This window comes from Balaenoptera physalus (genome assembly GCF_965194825.1).
Source record: "Balaenoptera physalus genome assembly, chromosome: X".
In the NCBI taxonomy this organism is placed as follows: Eukaryota; Metazoa; Chordata; class Mammalia; order Artiodactyla; family Balaenopteridae; genus Balaenoptera; species Balaenoptera physalus.
The window spans coordinates 53774295-53791531 of NC_138903.1; the positions used below are offsets into that span (position 1 = coordinate 53774295).

The 17237-nt window shown below is 43.9% G+C and overlaps 1 protein-coding gene across 8 annotated transcripts in view; it reads right to left on the minus strand.

Annotated features, from left to right (window-relative positions):
• The window catches only part of ARHGEF9 (Cdc42 guanine nucleotide exchange factor 9), a 225543-nt gene that overhangs the window by 170826 nt on the left and 37480 nt on the right, over window positions 1–17237 (minus strand). Inside the window, exon 1 of one of the 8 annotated variants that reach the window (XM_082444968.1) lies at window positions 1247–6452. The exons of the other annotated variants lie outside the window; for them this stretch is intronic. The gene's annotated coding sequence lies outside the window, so the exon portion shown is untranslated. Of the gene's footprint in view, window positions 1–1246; window positions 6453–17237 lie in introns of those variants that run through there. 8 annotated transcript variants of the gene reach the window in all.

Genomic DNA, 17237 nt, shown 5'->3' on the forward strand with positions numbered 1-17237 from the left:
TGCCACTGCCACATAAACATACACACACATATGTTCATGACACTTGTCTAAGCACAGTGATGAGGATGGGTGTGGGGGAATAGTTAGTTTCTCTCTGGCTACCATCCTGATGGGTCAATCTTTCTGGCATTTGGAGGAACAATTTCCAGAATAGAGAACATATGGCCTGTCAGGCAAAGGACTCAAACATTCCCTCCCCAGAACTGAATTGCTGAACACGTCCTCTAGAAGTCATCTTTTCCATCAGCCTACTTTGAGGAAGGACCCCAAGGCAATTATGGCTCCACAAGACCCAAGTCAAAACAATTTAAAGATAACAGAGACAGAATATGGAACATGCATCCTCTCACACAGGTCTGCCTTCCAACATACCAGCCAGAGAATAACCCTATGGTCATGATATTAATGCATAACACATCACACACAGGAAAAAACACACACACTGAGCTTTTGACTTAGTTAGGGCATTCTGTTGGTTAGCTCCTGCATGAGGCATCCTTCATCGCTCAGGGGTCTAGCCATTGTGCCTTCTATAGAAGGCATAGAGAGAGCTCCTCAGCTTGGATGTAAAAGAGATTTCAAATAGGACCTTTTATAATACCGCCTTTAAAGTACCTCATGCTTTACTGTTCACAAAGTGTTTTCACATCTACTGCATCACTTGATCCTTACTGATGAGCTGGATCTCACTATTACCCATATTTTAAAGATAAGGAAACTGAGGCTCAGAGTGGTGACCTGGTCCTTTGACCAATCACACATGTAATAAATTATGGAGCTCAGTCTTCTGACTGTATATGCACTAATACCTATCATGCCATACTACCAATGTTTACTAATAAGCTATAATGAACTCACAGAACTCCATTCATAATATCATAAACCAGATGGCTCCATTCTTCAACCCCAAAGAAAGAGATTTGGACAGCCACCTTCAGTCACTGGTGCCCCTGACTAAGAGGAGATTCATTTATATGTTGAACTTGCTTTCTTCCAATTACACTAAAAGTCAATATCTTCTTGTTCTGGCCTCAGTGGAGAAGAAGAATTGCTGGTCACTGGCCTCAATAAAATAAGTATTTACAGAGAAGTCTCCCCTCTCCTGCCAAAGATGGGTACCAACAGGGTGCTGCTAGAGCTCGATAAGCACATACAGCCCCAACTCAGAGCACCATGAGGGCTTATAGTCTAAAGATATATCATTGACTTTTTATCAAGGGTCAAAGAGTATCTTGGCATCACTTACCAATGCTCTGCTCAGGACTATATCTGTGATGCTGTTTGAATTACCCTAGTCCCAGTTCTGGCTGATTCCACTGCCTGTACTTTTTCTACAGTGCAGTCTTCTTTTGAGGGACTCCATGCTTGGATTCTCCCAGCAGAAGTTGGCTCACTCTTGTCCCCATTTAGTCCAGTTGACCTGCCTGGGCACTCAGGTCACAAAGTCCAGCTATGTCCTGGACAAGGCCAATCTCTGGATAGGACCCAGTGGCCACAAACCAACTGGCAAGCCTGTTGTCACTGCCTACTTGGAATCAACGACAGAACTAGGCAGCACTTCAAAGATCATCACCCTTAATCCCTCATTTTATCGATCAGGTGTAATATAGCAGGAGTGACTTGCCTAAGGTCACCAGATGGCCAGCCTAGTGAACCATTTTTTCCCCAACATAACACCATAGATAGAGAAGGTGGAAAAAGAACGCTTGGATTTAAGACCTTGCTAAAGAAGGGATGATAAAGATGATAATATTAGCTAATATAGAGCACTAAGTATATGTAAGGCACTATTCTAAGCACTTTACACACATCAACTCATTTAATCCTCACAGCAACCCTTTCAGGAAATACTATTATTATCCCTATCCTACAGACGAGGAAACTGAAGCTCTGAGAGATTAAATAATTTGCCCAAATTCAAAGAGCCAATAAGTACTTAAGTCATAATTCAAATGCAGGCACAGTCTGGCTCTTATAGAGCCTCTGCTCTTATAAACTATGCTGCCTCTGAGTCTCATTTTCTTCATCTGTTAAGTGAGGATAATTCTACACCCCCACCTGATTCACAAGCTGTAAGACACTGAACCAAGAATTGACAGATGTGTGTGCAGATAATGAGAGAAGGGCAATCCAGAAGGGGCTGGTAGCTGTATAGGGCCCCTGTGTTCTCTAGTCACAAACACAAGCAGGAATAAGGGAATGTTCTTCCCCTATCCTCTGAGATGTTTTAAGTTTGGGCTGCTGGAAATTGGTTTTAAATCTCCCCTTTGTATACAGGATTGACTTTTAACTTGCTACAATTTTTCATAAATATGACTTTGCTCATCCATTTTCCACCCAACACTCATTGAGTGCGTTCCCACTGTGTGCAGGGATCTGCTTACTGTGATTCAGCCACAGTCTTTACCTGAAGATCAAGGGCCCTTTGGGTACCAACAGTGAATGCCCTTCAAGCAGTATGCAAAGGTGGTTAAGGGCAAGCAAACCTAGCTTCAATTCTGGGCTTTGCTACTTTAGAAAGTAGCAGTGACAATGGGAGGTGAGGAGTACAAGAGGAGCCACATAAATAAACCAAAATGGAACTGTCAGCATGTAAGGAGTACAATATCACAAAAGCTATGGACGAGACTTTCAAGCTATACAACCCTTGGTTTCAGTTTCTTCATATGCAAAATGGGGATATTAATACCTGCCTCACAGGCAGAATTGTAGAGAAGGTGAACTGAGTTCTGGATGTATAGTGCCTCATACAGTGCCTGGTATACTCTGGCCTAGTACAAGACTTCAGAGGAAGGATCATGTGTGGCTATTGGACTCTAATAAAACAGTTTTATGGGGCACTGAAATAGGCCTTAAAGAATGGGTAGGATTGTTACAGAGTAGGGAACAAGAAAGGCATGTGAGGCAGAGTAAAGTCTCAAAGGTGAAGGCTATGGGAAATTTGATGGTAAATAGGTAATGGAGTTTGGAAAGGGCTGGGAAGAGTGGGATTGAAGGGCAGCTAGAAAGGTGGACTGGAGACATGTTTGAAGGTATTTAGATCTCCTTTGAGGAAAAGGAGGAGGTCAAAGTTGATTTGGTAGAGGGAGTTCAATCTTAAGTGTGATCATTAAGGCATGAGGGTAAGTTATGAGGAAATGCTGGTTTTGGAGGGGGAGAAGAGATGACAAGTTTTCTCTTTAATATGCTGAATGTTGGGGGCCAGCAGGACATGCAGGTAGATTTGAAGTTCAAGAGAGATCAGGGGAGATAGTTATACAGGTTTGGGAGTCAATGGCCCAGAAGAAATTGTAGAAACCAAGGAAGTTTGCCCTGGAAGAAAGTGTTAAGAAAGAAGGCCAGAAAAGTAGGAAAACAATAATGGGAGGCAAGGAAGAGAAGAGGAGCCAGAGAAACAAACCAAAATGGAGCTGTCAGAACACACTTAGGATACCAAGGGGTGCAATCTCATAAAAATCAAGGACAAGAGTTTCGAGTAGCAGGAGCTGATCAAATTATCAAATAGTACAGAGTTACCTATAAGAGGAAGAAAGCCAAGAAAAGTCCATTTGGGAGTGGCTATATCAAGGCTTAAGTTCTTTATTTCTTGTTTATAACTGGTTTATCACCCCCCTCAAATCCCTAATTTCCCAACTATCCCAACTTCTTCATCTTGCAAGCCCAACATAAAGCCAGGAGGTGGTACTGGGTTACTCCAGCAAGGTACCCAAATAGCTCTTGGCCTTGGGACAGTGCTGATGTGACTTCTAAAATAATTTCCAATCCTCAGGGCATTTCGAGTACAGGACTAAATATAGGTTGGTTCTTGCTCAGACTTACCAGTGAGTGGGACATACAGTGTTCTGCATCCCCAAACCAAAGACACTTTTGGACATGAATAAGAAGATAAAGAGGGGGAAGAGTCATAATACTGATATAATTCTTAAAGAAGGAATGATATCCAATTTCCTTTTATCTATATTTCCCAGGAATTCTAATTTCAAATATTCTATCCCATTGTCCTACAAATAGACACATCTGTTATCAGACCCATGTGCCCTGACTTTTAACCTGGAAATATGATCACTATACCCTGTAGGCATTGGGAGTTTGATCTCTCAGGCTGGTCTCTGATCAACAATGAGGAATGTGCCTACAGTTAACTTGGAGTGTCCAGTGGGCCCTTTCAGGAGGAAGGAAAGAAGGCAAGGAAGAAGGGAGGAAGGAAGTAAAACAGGGAGAAAGAAAGGGAAGGAGGGAGGAAGAGAAACTTACACTTGTTGAAAACATATGCCAGGCATTGGGTAAGAGACTTTCTTTTGTCATCTTAGTCTCTATGGCTCTCCAAGGTAAGCATTAACATCCCCATTTTTACTGAAGATAACCTGTGCTATTACCAAGTAGCCCACAGTTACCCAGTTAGTAGGTGGTAGAGCAGATTTGAATCTCTAGTTGAGCTTATTGTATAGGTTTGTTTTTGCCAATCCCCAACGCTACCCGCCAAGATAGCAGGGAGAGAGTTCTCCCAGCTGGTTTCTCTCTCCAAGGAGACCAGCCCACCCTGTGAATGATCTAAAGCAGTAGTTCTCAATCCTCTAGAAAGCTTGTTAAAACACAGCTTGCTAGGCCCCATGAGTCTCTTATTCAGTAGGTCTGAAGTGGGGCTTGAGAACTTGCATTTCAGACATGTTCCCAGGGGATGCCTATGATGCTGGTTCAGGGATCATACTTGGTGTACCACTGCCCTAGAGAATCTTTCTAGCCTAGGCTTTACCCGTGCCTATCCTGATGCCTCATTCTCCCAAGGATCCCCATGCCACCCCCACAGGTCGGGCTCCCTGCCTGTCTAGGAGGCATTCCTCAGTGGTTGGTATGTCTGAGAATGGGTATTTTGGGTCATGTAAGGAGCATTCCCAATGCCAGGCCTTGCCAACACAGAAATAAAGCCCTCACCAGTTTTCCAGAGCTGTACCACTTGCCTTCCCCTTCATATTCTTGCCCTCTAGCTGAGCAATACCACCCCCAAAATAGTTGTTTAATTAGCCTGGGTGGCTGCCAGAAATACTAGAATTTTAATGGCAAGAAGCAGAAGAGGGAAAGGTTTAAAAAAAGTGTTGTTCAGAATAGCATATGTTCTAGTTGCCATGAAAGTAGCTGAGCCAGGCCTGCCTTTTGAGAAGCTTCACAAGGGGACAAGGAGGGGTATGAGGGAGTTTTGCCTTTCTATAAGGTTTTCTCAGTTGGTACCTGCCCCCATCCTCTCAGAAGGTCCCCTCCCTCAACAGCTAGGCATGGACAAGAGCAAGAATCCTTCCTTTGTTCCCTTTAAGCACATCTAAAATAGGCTGGGATTTTATTCTCTCTCCTGAATAAACTAGATGTCCTTTTCATATGGCCTTGTAAACAGACTCTGGTTATCTTGCCCAAAGTGTTCAAGGACAACAATCTCACCCACTTCTGGAAAGGTGTAAACCAGACTGTTCCAACAACAGCGGGGAGGTACCAAAAGACTGGCTACTGGAGGAAGCTCTGCCAGTAACTCATTGAATCATCTTGGATAGGTCCATTTACCTGTCTCAGTTTCTTTATCCATCAAGTTACAGACTTGAATCAAATAGATGACTTCTCAAGTCCTTTCCAGCCCTAGCTTTCTATTGAGGGTAACACTTGAGCTTTGCAGAGGACAGGAATTTCATTATTGCAGCTTATTTCTTCTCACCCATCTTTGTGCTTGACAGTATGCTTTCTTTGCTCTCTACTCAGGAAAATGAGAACTTGGCACTGACTAGTCCCTTCTTGAATATAAGTCACTCAGGCATTGTTAGTGACACATTAAAGCACAGGCCAGTCAGACTGGCTGGGAAAACTGAGGAATGGGTTTCCCACTTTAGCCCTTGACTGCCCTATTCAAAAGTCAATGGGGACATTTACTCTTTGTTCTCTCCATGTAGCTCCTCAGATAAATCATCTTTCTCATGACATCAGCTCTTAGTACCTCCAGTTCCATATTTCCCACCACCTGTTCCACATTTCTCTGGGGGCCTGCTACTGCCTCCAATAAAACATATGTAAAACTCATAATAAGGCCTCATTCCCCTCCTTCCTCATTTTTCCTATTTCTGATAACTTTTCTGGGTGTGCTGTTTCTTTCTTCTACATGTATCTCTCTCAGATATAACCTTTTATCTTCTTTTTCAATGCCTTATTCTAGGTCTGGCCCTTATCACCTCAAGTTGCCTCCCAACTGGCCTTCCTGCTACTCACAGGTCTCTTTCCTCCTCAAGCTACTCAATAATTGTACTTCTCAAAACTTCTTTGCTGGTGCCACTATCCATGCTCAAGAAGCCTCAATAACTTTCTACTGTCAATCTCTCAAAGTTCTCCTTAATCTAGCCCCATCTATGGATCCAATCCTTGTCTTGAACCTGGCAGGGACCTTCCACTCTAGTCAAACTGAGTCTCTTGCAGGCAGATAGCTCCTACCTCTGTGCCTCTGATTCAGCCATTCCTTTGGCCATGGTTAAGTGTAGGGACACTGGAGCTATGCTGCCTCTTCCTTGCCGTAGGATCTTGGCCCACCTGCTCCTTAATCCTGTCCCTGATGACTCCAGCCTGTATTTTCTCTCCCTTGACTCTTTCACTAATTTCTACCTAGGATAAGAAGAAGATATTAGACAATGTGGAGTTATTCAAGTTATCAACCAGGGTGTTATTCTCCAGAGTGTACACTTGTGAACAGTAAATCTAAAACATCTGCATAATTTATAATGAACAACATTGATTTTAGCCTCTAAAGTTCTATGACCAGAGCCCTAAAACCAGGCAAACTCAGAGGAAGAACACAGCAACAAAGTGAGCATTTCTGTTCAGGTTGCAGAATATTCTATGGGGCCAAAGAAATTGTTTGCATAACATGTACCAGGTGGCCTATAGGCCAATACATTGCTGGTAGGATGTATGACCAGGCGGCTTCTGGGGTGGGCTGGTTTTTGCTGAAGATCTTCGCAGATGCTCAGTGGTCATCAGGGAAAGATGAAGAGATGTCAGGTAAGAAAAAACAACATGAATTTAAAAAAAAAATCATAAGGATTGCTTTTTTTTTTCCCCTATGACTTAATAGTTCACACTTAGCTAGTTTCAGCTTTAATCAGGGTATTGCTATCACCCATAACTAAATAATTTCATTTCTGAGCAGAATAATTAATGCATTTAAGTGATGATGGCTCTAAATGTACTGAAAGGAAGTATGCAAATACTGTCATTTTTCATGATATGATCATCTTTTTCCTAGTTTGGGCATGTGATTTGTGAGTCATTAGGCATTGGCTTTCTTCAATATCCCATTGTACCATCCATTTTTCATTTTAATAAAATGAAGGTTGGCTTCAGCCACACCTGGGAGACACGAACCCCAGCTAGGCTGGCTTGATTTGAAAGGTGATCGTAGATGCAGGTAGCTCAGCAAGAGCAAGATAGACCACCTCATCCAGAGGCCAATATGTCACAAGCCAACTCACACCTGTCAGCCCCTAAAAGCTTGGGAAACCCAGGCAAGCATCTTAAGATATGAAGCCATCCAGGACATTTTCTCATTCATCACAGACTAATAACAAAGGATAACACCTCTTTCTAAACCTCTTCCAAAAGAAGTTACAAAGTGATCTCAGCTATAACGGTGACCAAACATATGAGGTAAGGGAAGTTGCTTGTTTGGTGTAGACCTTAGCAATGGACTTTTCTGGTATGAAACTTCAGCCACTAGCTCAACCTAATGGGCCCAGGAGTTTCTGAAGTAAGACCCAGCTGCTGCCCCAAAGTTCATGATGTTAAGAGTTTGGTCTTGTTGAAGGAATAAGTCCTTTAGAGAAAATGCAGCCAACTGGGCCAAGTATTGCACAGATCAGAGAGAAGAAATGTTTCCAGACCACCAACCATGATACTGTTGGCTGGAGAAGTCTCCCATACCAGAATAGTTCTCAACCTGATAAGCATCAGCTTGCACCTTCAAAGCATCTTGGGAATAAAAGTTACTGTCAAGCTGTTTTGGATTTTTTTGGTACTATTCAGGTGCCTCTGATTCATTACACCAGTTTCTCGATTTGTGGTCCCCAGACCCTCTGCTCAGAATCACCCCAGCATTTTTAACAAGCAGCCCAAGTGATTCTAAATCATATATCATACTGAGACCAAGAGTCTTTTAAACTTTCTAGAGCCAGAGTTTGAAGTACAAGAATTTCCTGTTACTGCACTGGACCATTCAGAAGAAACCAGAATCTCTGAAACTCTGTCTCCTGGCTTCTCCTTCTTGTGTCAGCTTCCAGGCAGGCTAAGGAATTATAATAGTTTGTCTAGGAGGATTTTCCCAGTCTGCTTCAAGAGACTACCTGCACCTGCACACCCACTCCCACTCCCATCCTGACCTTCAACACTGAGGCCCCCAATGGCCCTAATGGAAAATACTTGCAGCATCTCTCTACACTACAATCTAGAAACAATTTCTTAGAGCTGTGTTCAATTTACCCAAGTCAGCTCCCAATATTTTAAGAGACAAATTATTAGCAAAAAAAATTGACTCAGCAATGCTCTCTCCATGAGTTGAGTCAGAAGCAATTCATCCCAAGCTGGAGGTTACTCTGACCCCAGTCTGTCTCTGCCTTGAACCAGACTGGGCCTTATCTCCAAAATATTCCTGCTCTGGGCATCATGCCCTTCTTGGACTTGCTGTGGGTGCTAAGTTCCAGCCACCCATTTGGGTCTCTTGTTGCCTTCATACCTTGAAAGATGGCCAGGGCAAGCCTAGGGGATAGGCAGAGGGCTCAAAAAGCCCCAAATGCCTGAGGTGACCTAGACCCATCTTGGGCACTGCACCTGGGTTCTTGAATTTCTTTATGTGGTTACACAGAGACCAGCCCTAGGAGCCTTAAATTTTTCTGGACTGTGACTTGAAGGCCAGCCTTGGCGTTCCTCCAAGGGGTGGGGGTGGGGCTCCTCTAGGTTTACAGAAGGGTAGGAGGAGGGGGCTAGAACTACATGAAGAATCTGTCCTCCATGCCTCCCACATGTATAGTTCTATACTCATCAACACCACAGCCAGAGGGTGGGTGGGCAAGGCAGAGAGAAGAAGGGAAAGTAATTTTTTATCCATTTGACAGATGTCGTGTTAAAATCTTGTAGGGGAAGGAGGACTGTAGGTGGGGGGAGGAGCAGAGGAGGAGATAGGTTGGAACTAATAGTTCTAATGTTGTATTAAATGTGGCCATCTGGTCTAAGGTTGTGAGAACAGGAACAGCATTTAGTAAGGTGCACTGTGACCTGCTCCTATATCTGGAGAAGTGAGAGGAAAAATAAATAGATTTCAATCAACTTAAACCACCTTGAAGTCTACTGAGCATGCCCACCCAGGACACAGGCTTGCAAAGGCTCTAGCCTTGGCAGGCATTCCAAGGAGAATGTAATTGTCTCCTGGGGAGTCCTTATGGCCCAAAAGAGAAATCTGCATTTAAACAGTCCATCAGAAAGTGAAAGATGGTTTCCAGTAGCTTATTGATTTCCCTCTTCTCCTTTGCTCCCTGCAAGAGAAAAGACATTGGCCAAGGCATTTAGCAGTGTTTCTGGTCCTTATCAGGAGCATTTCCTGTTCAGGGGTGGGTCATGTTTCTCCTGACAAAGTCTAGCACAGTCCTGGGTTCCCAGCAGACATGACAAATGGTGAATGAGCAGGAGTGGTCAGTGAGCATTCACTAGATCAGTCCTCAGGGGACTCAAATTAGCTGAGCTGGCTCCCCTTCAGACTGTGTCCTTAAAGACTATGGAAAGAGGGATGCAACATCTAAACCTAGGCTGCCAAAGAGGACACATGAGAAGCACAATCAGACCCACCCTTAGGGCCCAGGAAGGATAGCATCCGGTCTGTGTCTGCAGGAAAAGTGATTGTGCTTATAACAAAAGAACTTCAAGTAGGTCAGGTAGGCTTATATAAGAGATCCTCTGCTTGTCTGGGCTAGGTGGAGGAGGTGGGGGTGAAGAAGGGAAGGGACCCAGGGAAGCTGACTGAGGGATAAAGCATCCAGTAAGATGCTAGGGCTTGAACCAACTCTTCTTGACTCTGTCTCGGGCTCAAAAACCTGAAAGAGTAGATTATTATACTCAGAGAAGGCCAGGATTGGAGACTCCCAAGAGCTAGCACACCTAGTTCAGTCCAACATTTTACGGATAAGAAAACTGAGGCTCTAGTAAGAGGAAGTTACCTAATGTGTCAAGTTAGTCAGCAGCAGAGCCAAGATTAGAAACCAAGCCTACAGTCTTTTAGAAGGACAGTTGTCAATTGTTTTGATTAAAAATTGTCAATTGGTAAAAAAAAAAAACACCTACCCCAGTATCTAAATGCTGCTAATGTAGTATGTGTTTTATAAAAAATCTCCACAGAAAATAGAAATTAAATGATGAGATTAACTATTTAATATATAAAGAACTTCTAATATTTTCTCCATGAGCTTCATTTTGGAAATCAGTTTTAGACATTTTCTGGTGCTCTTTCCTCCCTCTGCTCTACAGATGTCACCCCTTGAATACTACATCCAGCACCTGCCTCACCCTCCTCTCAGGGCCCCAAACAAATCTGACCCTCCCTGGAAATGAAGGGGTAAGAACACCTCAGTATGAAGGCTAGGTGAAGACACTTCCAGTATCTCCTTTATCACCAAATGTCTTTGCTAAGGAATCTGAATTTCAAATTTATACTAAAATGAAAATGCTAGTGAAAAAAGTGGGATGGGAAGAATGGGCTCCAGGCTTGGCTTGATTGCTGACTTGCAGTATTGAACTTAAGCAGATATAACTCCTCCCTGAGCTAGTTGGACTAGGTTATCTCAAATGGAAAGTTGGGGTTGTCTTTGACAGATGCTGCTGCCTTGCTTCTAAAAGCAGGTTTTGTCAAGAGACAGAGGGAAGTTGAAGGAGACGTGGAAACAAGGAAGGCAGAAGAGGGAGGGGGTGGGATAAGAAAGGTCAGAAGACAAAACTTGACTATTTCAAATTTTTGCCATGGGCTACCTCTACCCAGAATAGAGCTCTAGTACAGGAACGGCCTTTGGGTTCCACTGCCAGAAGGAAGAATACTGCTTTCTCCACACGGTTCAGGCCACTGGGTTCAAGCCACCTAAAGTAGCTTCCAGAAAAGAGTAAGCAGCACCCCTACCATGTGCTAAACACAATATAGTTCTAGGTTGCTGTCATATTCAATTCACATTCATGAGCTCACTAGATCCTCCCAGCAACTCTGGGAGGTAAGAAGAGTAGGGATGAGACCTTGTTTTAAAGATGAAGAAACAGGATTGGACAAAGGAAGTCCCTCAGGTAACGCAGGAGCAGAGGCCAAAAGAGAACCCAAATCTTCTGACTCACAGTCCAATATTTTTCTAATAATAAAAAATGGCTATCATTTACTGAGTACTTAGTGTGTGTCAGAGACGAATCTAAGTTTTTACATATACTAACTTGTTTGATCCCCATTTTAAAAATGAGAAAACCATAGTACAGAAAGATGAAGTGATTGCTGAAGGTCACACAGGGCCAGAAGCAAAACCCAAGTAGTTTTGCTCTAGAACCAGGGCTCTTAACCTCTGTTCTCTACAGCATATCCTCATGCTCCTACAGGATCACAGAACCTTCAAGGTATAGCAAGGTATAGAACAGTGTGTATATTACCATAAAAAAGAGAAAAAAGAATATATTCATATATGTTTATATATCCATAGAACATTTCTCTGGAAGGACTCACTGATGGCCTCTGCAGAAGAAGCCAAGTGGCTGGAGGGCAGGGCTAGAATGAGACTTTTCACTGTGTACCCTCTTGTACCTTTTGAACCATGTGAATGTATTTCCTTTTCAAAAATAAAGTAATTTTTAAATGAGGTATCTAGGGTCAAGAGAGCTGAAGAAACTGTGTGGCTGCTTCTTGGCAGGGCTTTGGCGACTAACCGTTCCCTATTCACCTCTCTGGTTTCTCAAACTTGAAGAACAGAAGGTGTCTCTCTCCTTTTTTCTTCCAGTTTCCTCACCCTTGACATTGCTTGTCCAATCCCCCAGAAAGGCCAATACTGTAGTCATTATACAGATTTTAGCAGCACAAGTGAAAATAGCAACAGTTTGGGTTAGGCTCCCACAGCCAGTCTGTGAGTTACAGGAAAATAATGTATTAGCAGCAGGACAGATGATAAAAGACACAAAAGGCCTTCTTCCCCAAGGCCTGAGCTCCACAGACTCTTCCATCTCCTTCCTCTCACCACTGTGTCTCATTGTACCTACCCACCCATCTCCCGGGCTGAGAAAGCAAAAATAAACAAGCTAGAAAGGCTCTAGGAAATATGGCCTAGCTTGCGAGTCTGTGGTGTACAAGGAAGAGCACACTAAGGGAGAAAAAGTCAGCCTAGCTGGATTTTAATGTCCACATCAAGGCCAGGTGAGAGTCAGCCCAGATGGTCTCAAAGGACCCTCCCAGCTTTGGTTTTTGGATTTCCACTATCATCTCTCAAGAGTTGGCAAAATATTCCACAGATCAAGGCCCTTAAACATTATTTCTTCAGATACCTTTAGGCCCAACCCCTTAGGCAGGTCAGTCACACAGGGATTCTGTATCCAGGAAGCTGTGAGGAGGTGGGGGTGGCCAAGGTAGATCAAGTGCCTTCAGGGATCCTCCTGAAGTGAATTAAATGGGCAGCACAATTCCCTCTCACAACAGCTAAGCATCTTCTCCAACGCTTCACTGCTTCCAATATGCAAGAGACAAGTAGGACATGAGCTGCTGTGGAAGGGATGACAGGTCAGTCAGTGTGCCTCTCGTGGGCAAGCAGGACACTTCTGGGGAAGGCTGGGCCCCAGAGAGCCCCCCTTCCTTGCTACGTGTCAGAGACAAAGCTAAATTTTTAACATATGTTAAGTTGCCACCAGCAGCTTCCTTTTAGCACTGGAATTCATTGGGTGGTAGCTTGGGGCCATAGAAAGAACACTGAATATAATCTGAAGGCATGGCTTCTAGACCTGAATCCACCACTACCTAATCCTGTATCTTCAGGCTGGTCCTTCCTTCTCTGAGACTCAGTATACCCATCAGCAAAATGGAGACAATTACTACTTTAAAAAGGGTAGGGGTAAGCAGTTGAGAAATAGACTGAAGATAAGCTCCTACATTACCTCCAAAGTACCTGTAATCACACCCTGGATGAACTCTTAACAGTAGTAAAACATGTTCAACATTTTACAAGGCACTTTTCACACACTTTGTCACCATGAATTCTTGCACCCCACAATCCTGAAACTTAACAGTTAAGCCCATTTTACAGACCAGAAAACAGACTCAGAAGGAATTTGCCCACAATTTATGGGATGAGGAGAAATCTGAACTTGTGCTACATAGTCTAGTTCCCTACCCACCCCCTTCAACAAAGCAGGTGAAATGGCCCTGGGCACAGAACTTAGAATAAGACACTTTATCAGAGCCAGTACTGGCACTCGAGGTTACTTCCTCTGGCAGGTGGCAGGTACAGGCCATCTGAGATTGCCTTTTCTAGTTTAGGAAGGAGACCCTATTTCTGATGCTCCCCACTTTCCCTACATAGAGTTCCTGAGGAGGCAAAGCTATATGACCACCTAAATGTTGCAAACATGTGTTCTGGGAAAGGATTGACCTGGCACTGAAAAGCATCTGTATGAGTGAGGGTGATCCAAGAATGACTCTGACCAACCTGACATCATGAGGTTGCCTCTCCCTGGCCCCCTTTTTGGCCTTTTTTTCTACTGCTACTCTGTAAGTCAGGCTCAGTAGTTGGCATGCATCGAGACCAGCTTAGGGATAGGTTAAGTACAGATCTGTTGGTGAAGAACATATACATCTGCAAAGCATTTTCTCAACTCTGAGCCTTGTCGGCGTCTGAGAGACAATACTGACGATTTTACCTATAGACCAAATAAGACTCAGACAGAGGAAGGGAACCTGACTGAGACATACCCTAAGTGGCAGAATAGCAACTGAAATTTGTGTTTCTTGATCTCAAGTCCAAAGTTCAGAAACAGATATGAGGCTGTCACAGTCAACAGTAATCCACTGGGGCTCTGAGGCTGCTGCTCCAGGCAGACTTGGCATACTCTGGCCACCTGTCTCACTGCTTCCCACCCTTCACCCAGACCCAGTCTAGGGCCCCCTCTTCCAGCTCCAGCCTTTGGTACTAAGGGCCAGAACGGGCTCCCCTTGACACCCCAACCTGGTTTCTAGCTTGAGAAACTCTAAAAATAGCCCTCATTAGTGGGGCCAGATGGCCTAAGCTGGTGTGCCTAGGGGCAGGACTGTGGTCATTAAGCATGTGGCTGTTTTCTCCTACCACCACTGACCAAGGAGAGGCTGAGCCTCTGCCCCCGTTTATGCATCCTACTACTTCCCCTCACACCCTCCAACTCACAGTTTAGATATACTTACTCTGGTCCAAGTTGTTACTTCATTCCCAAGAAAAACAAACTTTAATATTCAGTTACTTTAGGTTTTCTAGGATATCACTTCACAATCATATCATTCCCTAATGGTTTGTAACTACATTGGGGGATAGAGGAGCAGGCTCAAGCTTTCTGCATTGATCAGTGTCAATTTATCTTCTCCATCTGCCTGTTAACATCTCAGGGCTCAGTTCTAAGTTTTGTTTGACTGGTGGAGCCTGCTATAACACATGCCACCTTGAGTATCCATTTTATTCCTGAGCTCACTGCCCTCTGAAGCCTGATTTCAGGGATAAAGATGCAGAGAAAAGTGATAGAGGCCCACCAGATGGGGCCAGTGCCCTGTTTTGCCCACTTGGAAGACTGACAGCTGGCTGGCCTTAGGGGTAGAATGTGTTCTGCATCAGAGGGTGTCCCATAGGGATGTGTGGGGCATGTGAGTGTGTCCCATAGGTGTGTTCAAATGTGTCTCAAGGTGGGAGAGTTGTTTGTCCACACAAGTCCTTAGGAGTGTGTGCTTTGGGGTAGAAGTATATCTGAGTATGCATCTCAGTGTGCCCTACATGTGAGTGTACAGTTATGTTTTATATGTATCCATGTGTGTCCACACACAAATTTGCATAAGCATGCCTCACATGTGTCTGTATATATGTACCCTACCTGTGCCAAGTGTGTGCAAGTGTGCCCTATGGTTAACTGAATGTGTGTGCTCCAAGTGTGTCAATGTGAAAGCATACCCCACATGTGTGTCCCGTGTGTATCCCAAATATACTCAACATATATCTGAGTGTGTGCATACCATGTGACCTATAGTGTGTGTGTGTACATGTGGGTATGGGTAGAGGGCATGGATAGACAGCAAGACTGAACTAATTTTCCTCCTGCACAATTTGTTTCTAACAGGTGTCCTCTAAGACACTTGGATTAATCTGCTCCTAAGCAGGTCAGAGGACATGGGTTTGAATTTCATCTGTCAGTTTCTGAATACGGTGTTCATAGGTGCGTTCCCCAAGAGGATTAGCCACCACTCCATTTATCCAAGAGGCCTCAAAAATATGAGGTCTAGCAGCCAAGAGTTGAACAGAGAGACAAGACAAGGATCAAGGACCAACTATGCGACTTTGGGCAAGTCCTTGACTCTCCCCAGACAGCAGGTTCCCAAGCAGTACTGTAAGGGAGTGGGCTTATGGGTTCTTCCTCATTCTCATCCAGTGACTTTCTCAGTTTAAGCACCATGGACTAACATTGGTCCCTCCCACCACCACTACCACCACTATAAAAAGACAGTGCACAGATATATGCATATGGATTAGCACCTACAGCTGTCTCGTTCTAGCTAGGCCCCCTCTAGCCCTGGACAAGCTACTGGTTGTCTCCCTACATTTGTCATTCCACACTCATTTTTCCAGTGTCCTGAGCCACCTGGAGTAAAAGGGATAAAGTCCTAAAGGCATACAATCTTCACTAAAGCTCAGGCAAAATGAGATGGGGTTTACCCAAAGCATTCCTTCCCCATCCTTTGGGATGACTGTGGGAACTAGTGATGGTACTAAGCCAGCTTTTAGGCTCAAGGCACGACCAGATAAATCTACAAAGAGAAAACCTCCAAACAGGGCACGAAGGGCCACAGGATCTAGGGCCACTCTTCTGCATTTGGCAAGGCCTCTCATGCATCCCTGGATGATATGTGGGTGGACTTATCATAGGTCAAATAGATGTACCTGAGCTGCCTATTAGTGGTTCAATGCCAACCTAGCCAGAGTTATATAGTGACATCTGCCTAGTTTTCTCTGCTATCTTGATTAACTTTTATAACAAGACATAGATAGAAACAAAGTGCAGAAGGCATCTTTAGAATGAACTCCTTGCCCAAGACCATTTGGTATGGGTGGGTTGATAACAGCTAACTATATATGCTATGCTCTTTCTAGTACACCACTGCTTTTAAGAGGAAACACTGATAGTTTCAATTTACTTAGCCATAAAATGGGAAGAATCCTGGCCTTGCTCACCTCATAGAATTGTGAGAAAAGACAAATGTGGCAGGAACAAAAAACTATACAATAGTCTTTATCTTCTTGCCCTGTCCCCGGGGCAATGAGAATTTTCCAAACAAAACAATACAGATAAAGGTGAAAAGTGCAGATTTGTTCTAATTAGGTCATTTGTCTAGAGCCTGCGATTTCTAACATAACTCTTAATCATATCATGAAATCCATAATGCTCATCACAAATTCTAGCTAAGGACCTGGGAGCAAAGAATTGGTTTTTAATTTCCAAGTTCCTAGGTGATTCTGGCTTGATGGACTTGAGAAGGCACTAAATAAAAACACAATTAACTTTGGCTTTCTTCCACATTCCTCTTTTATCTTTGCAGGAGATAGGGAAAAAGAAAGCTAGTTTGGTATTCATAGCACCATGTGTGGCCAGGTGGTGGGATGGGTGGAGCTAGGGGTAAATAAAAGAAAGCTTCTTATAAAGAAAAAATATCCCAGCTTCCCACCAATGACCCAAGACATGGGCTGGGACATAGGGATTCTATCCTTCCAAGGGAGGAAAGTAAAAGAGGCCTCGACGTTGTAACAGAGAGAAATGAGGCACAAAGACAATGGGATTTGTTCAAGGTCACCCAGCAACTAAGTTCATATTTGCGGCCCCTCTTTATTCATGTGTAAGCTTTTCACTAACAAATCCTTTCCAGAGAGCCTACCAAGTGTCAGACCCCTCCACTACAGCAGTCACCCAGAGATTTCAGCCTCAGAAAGTTCTCAGGG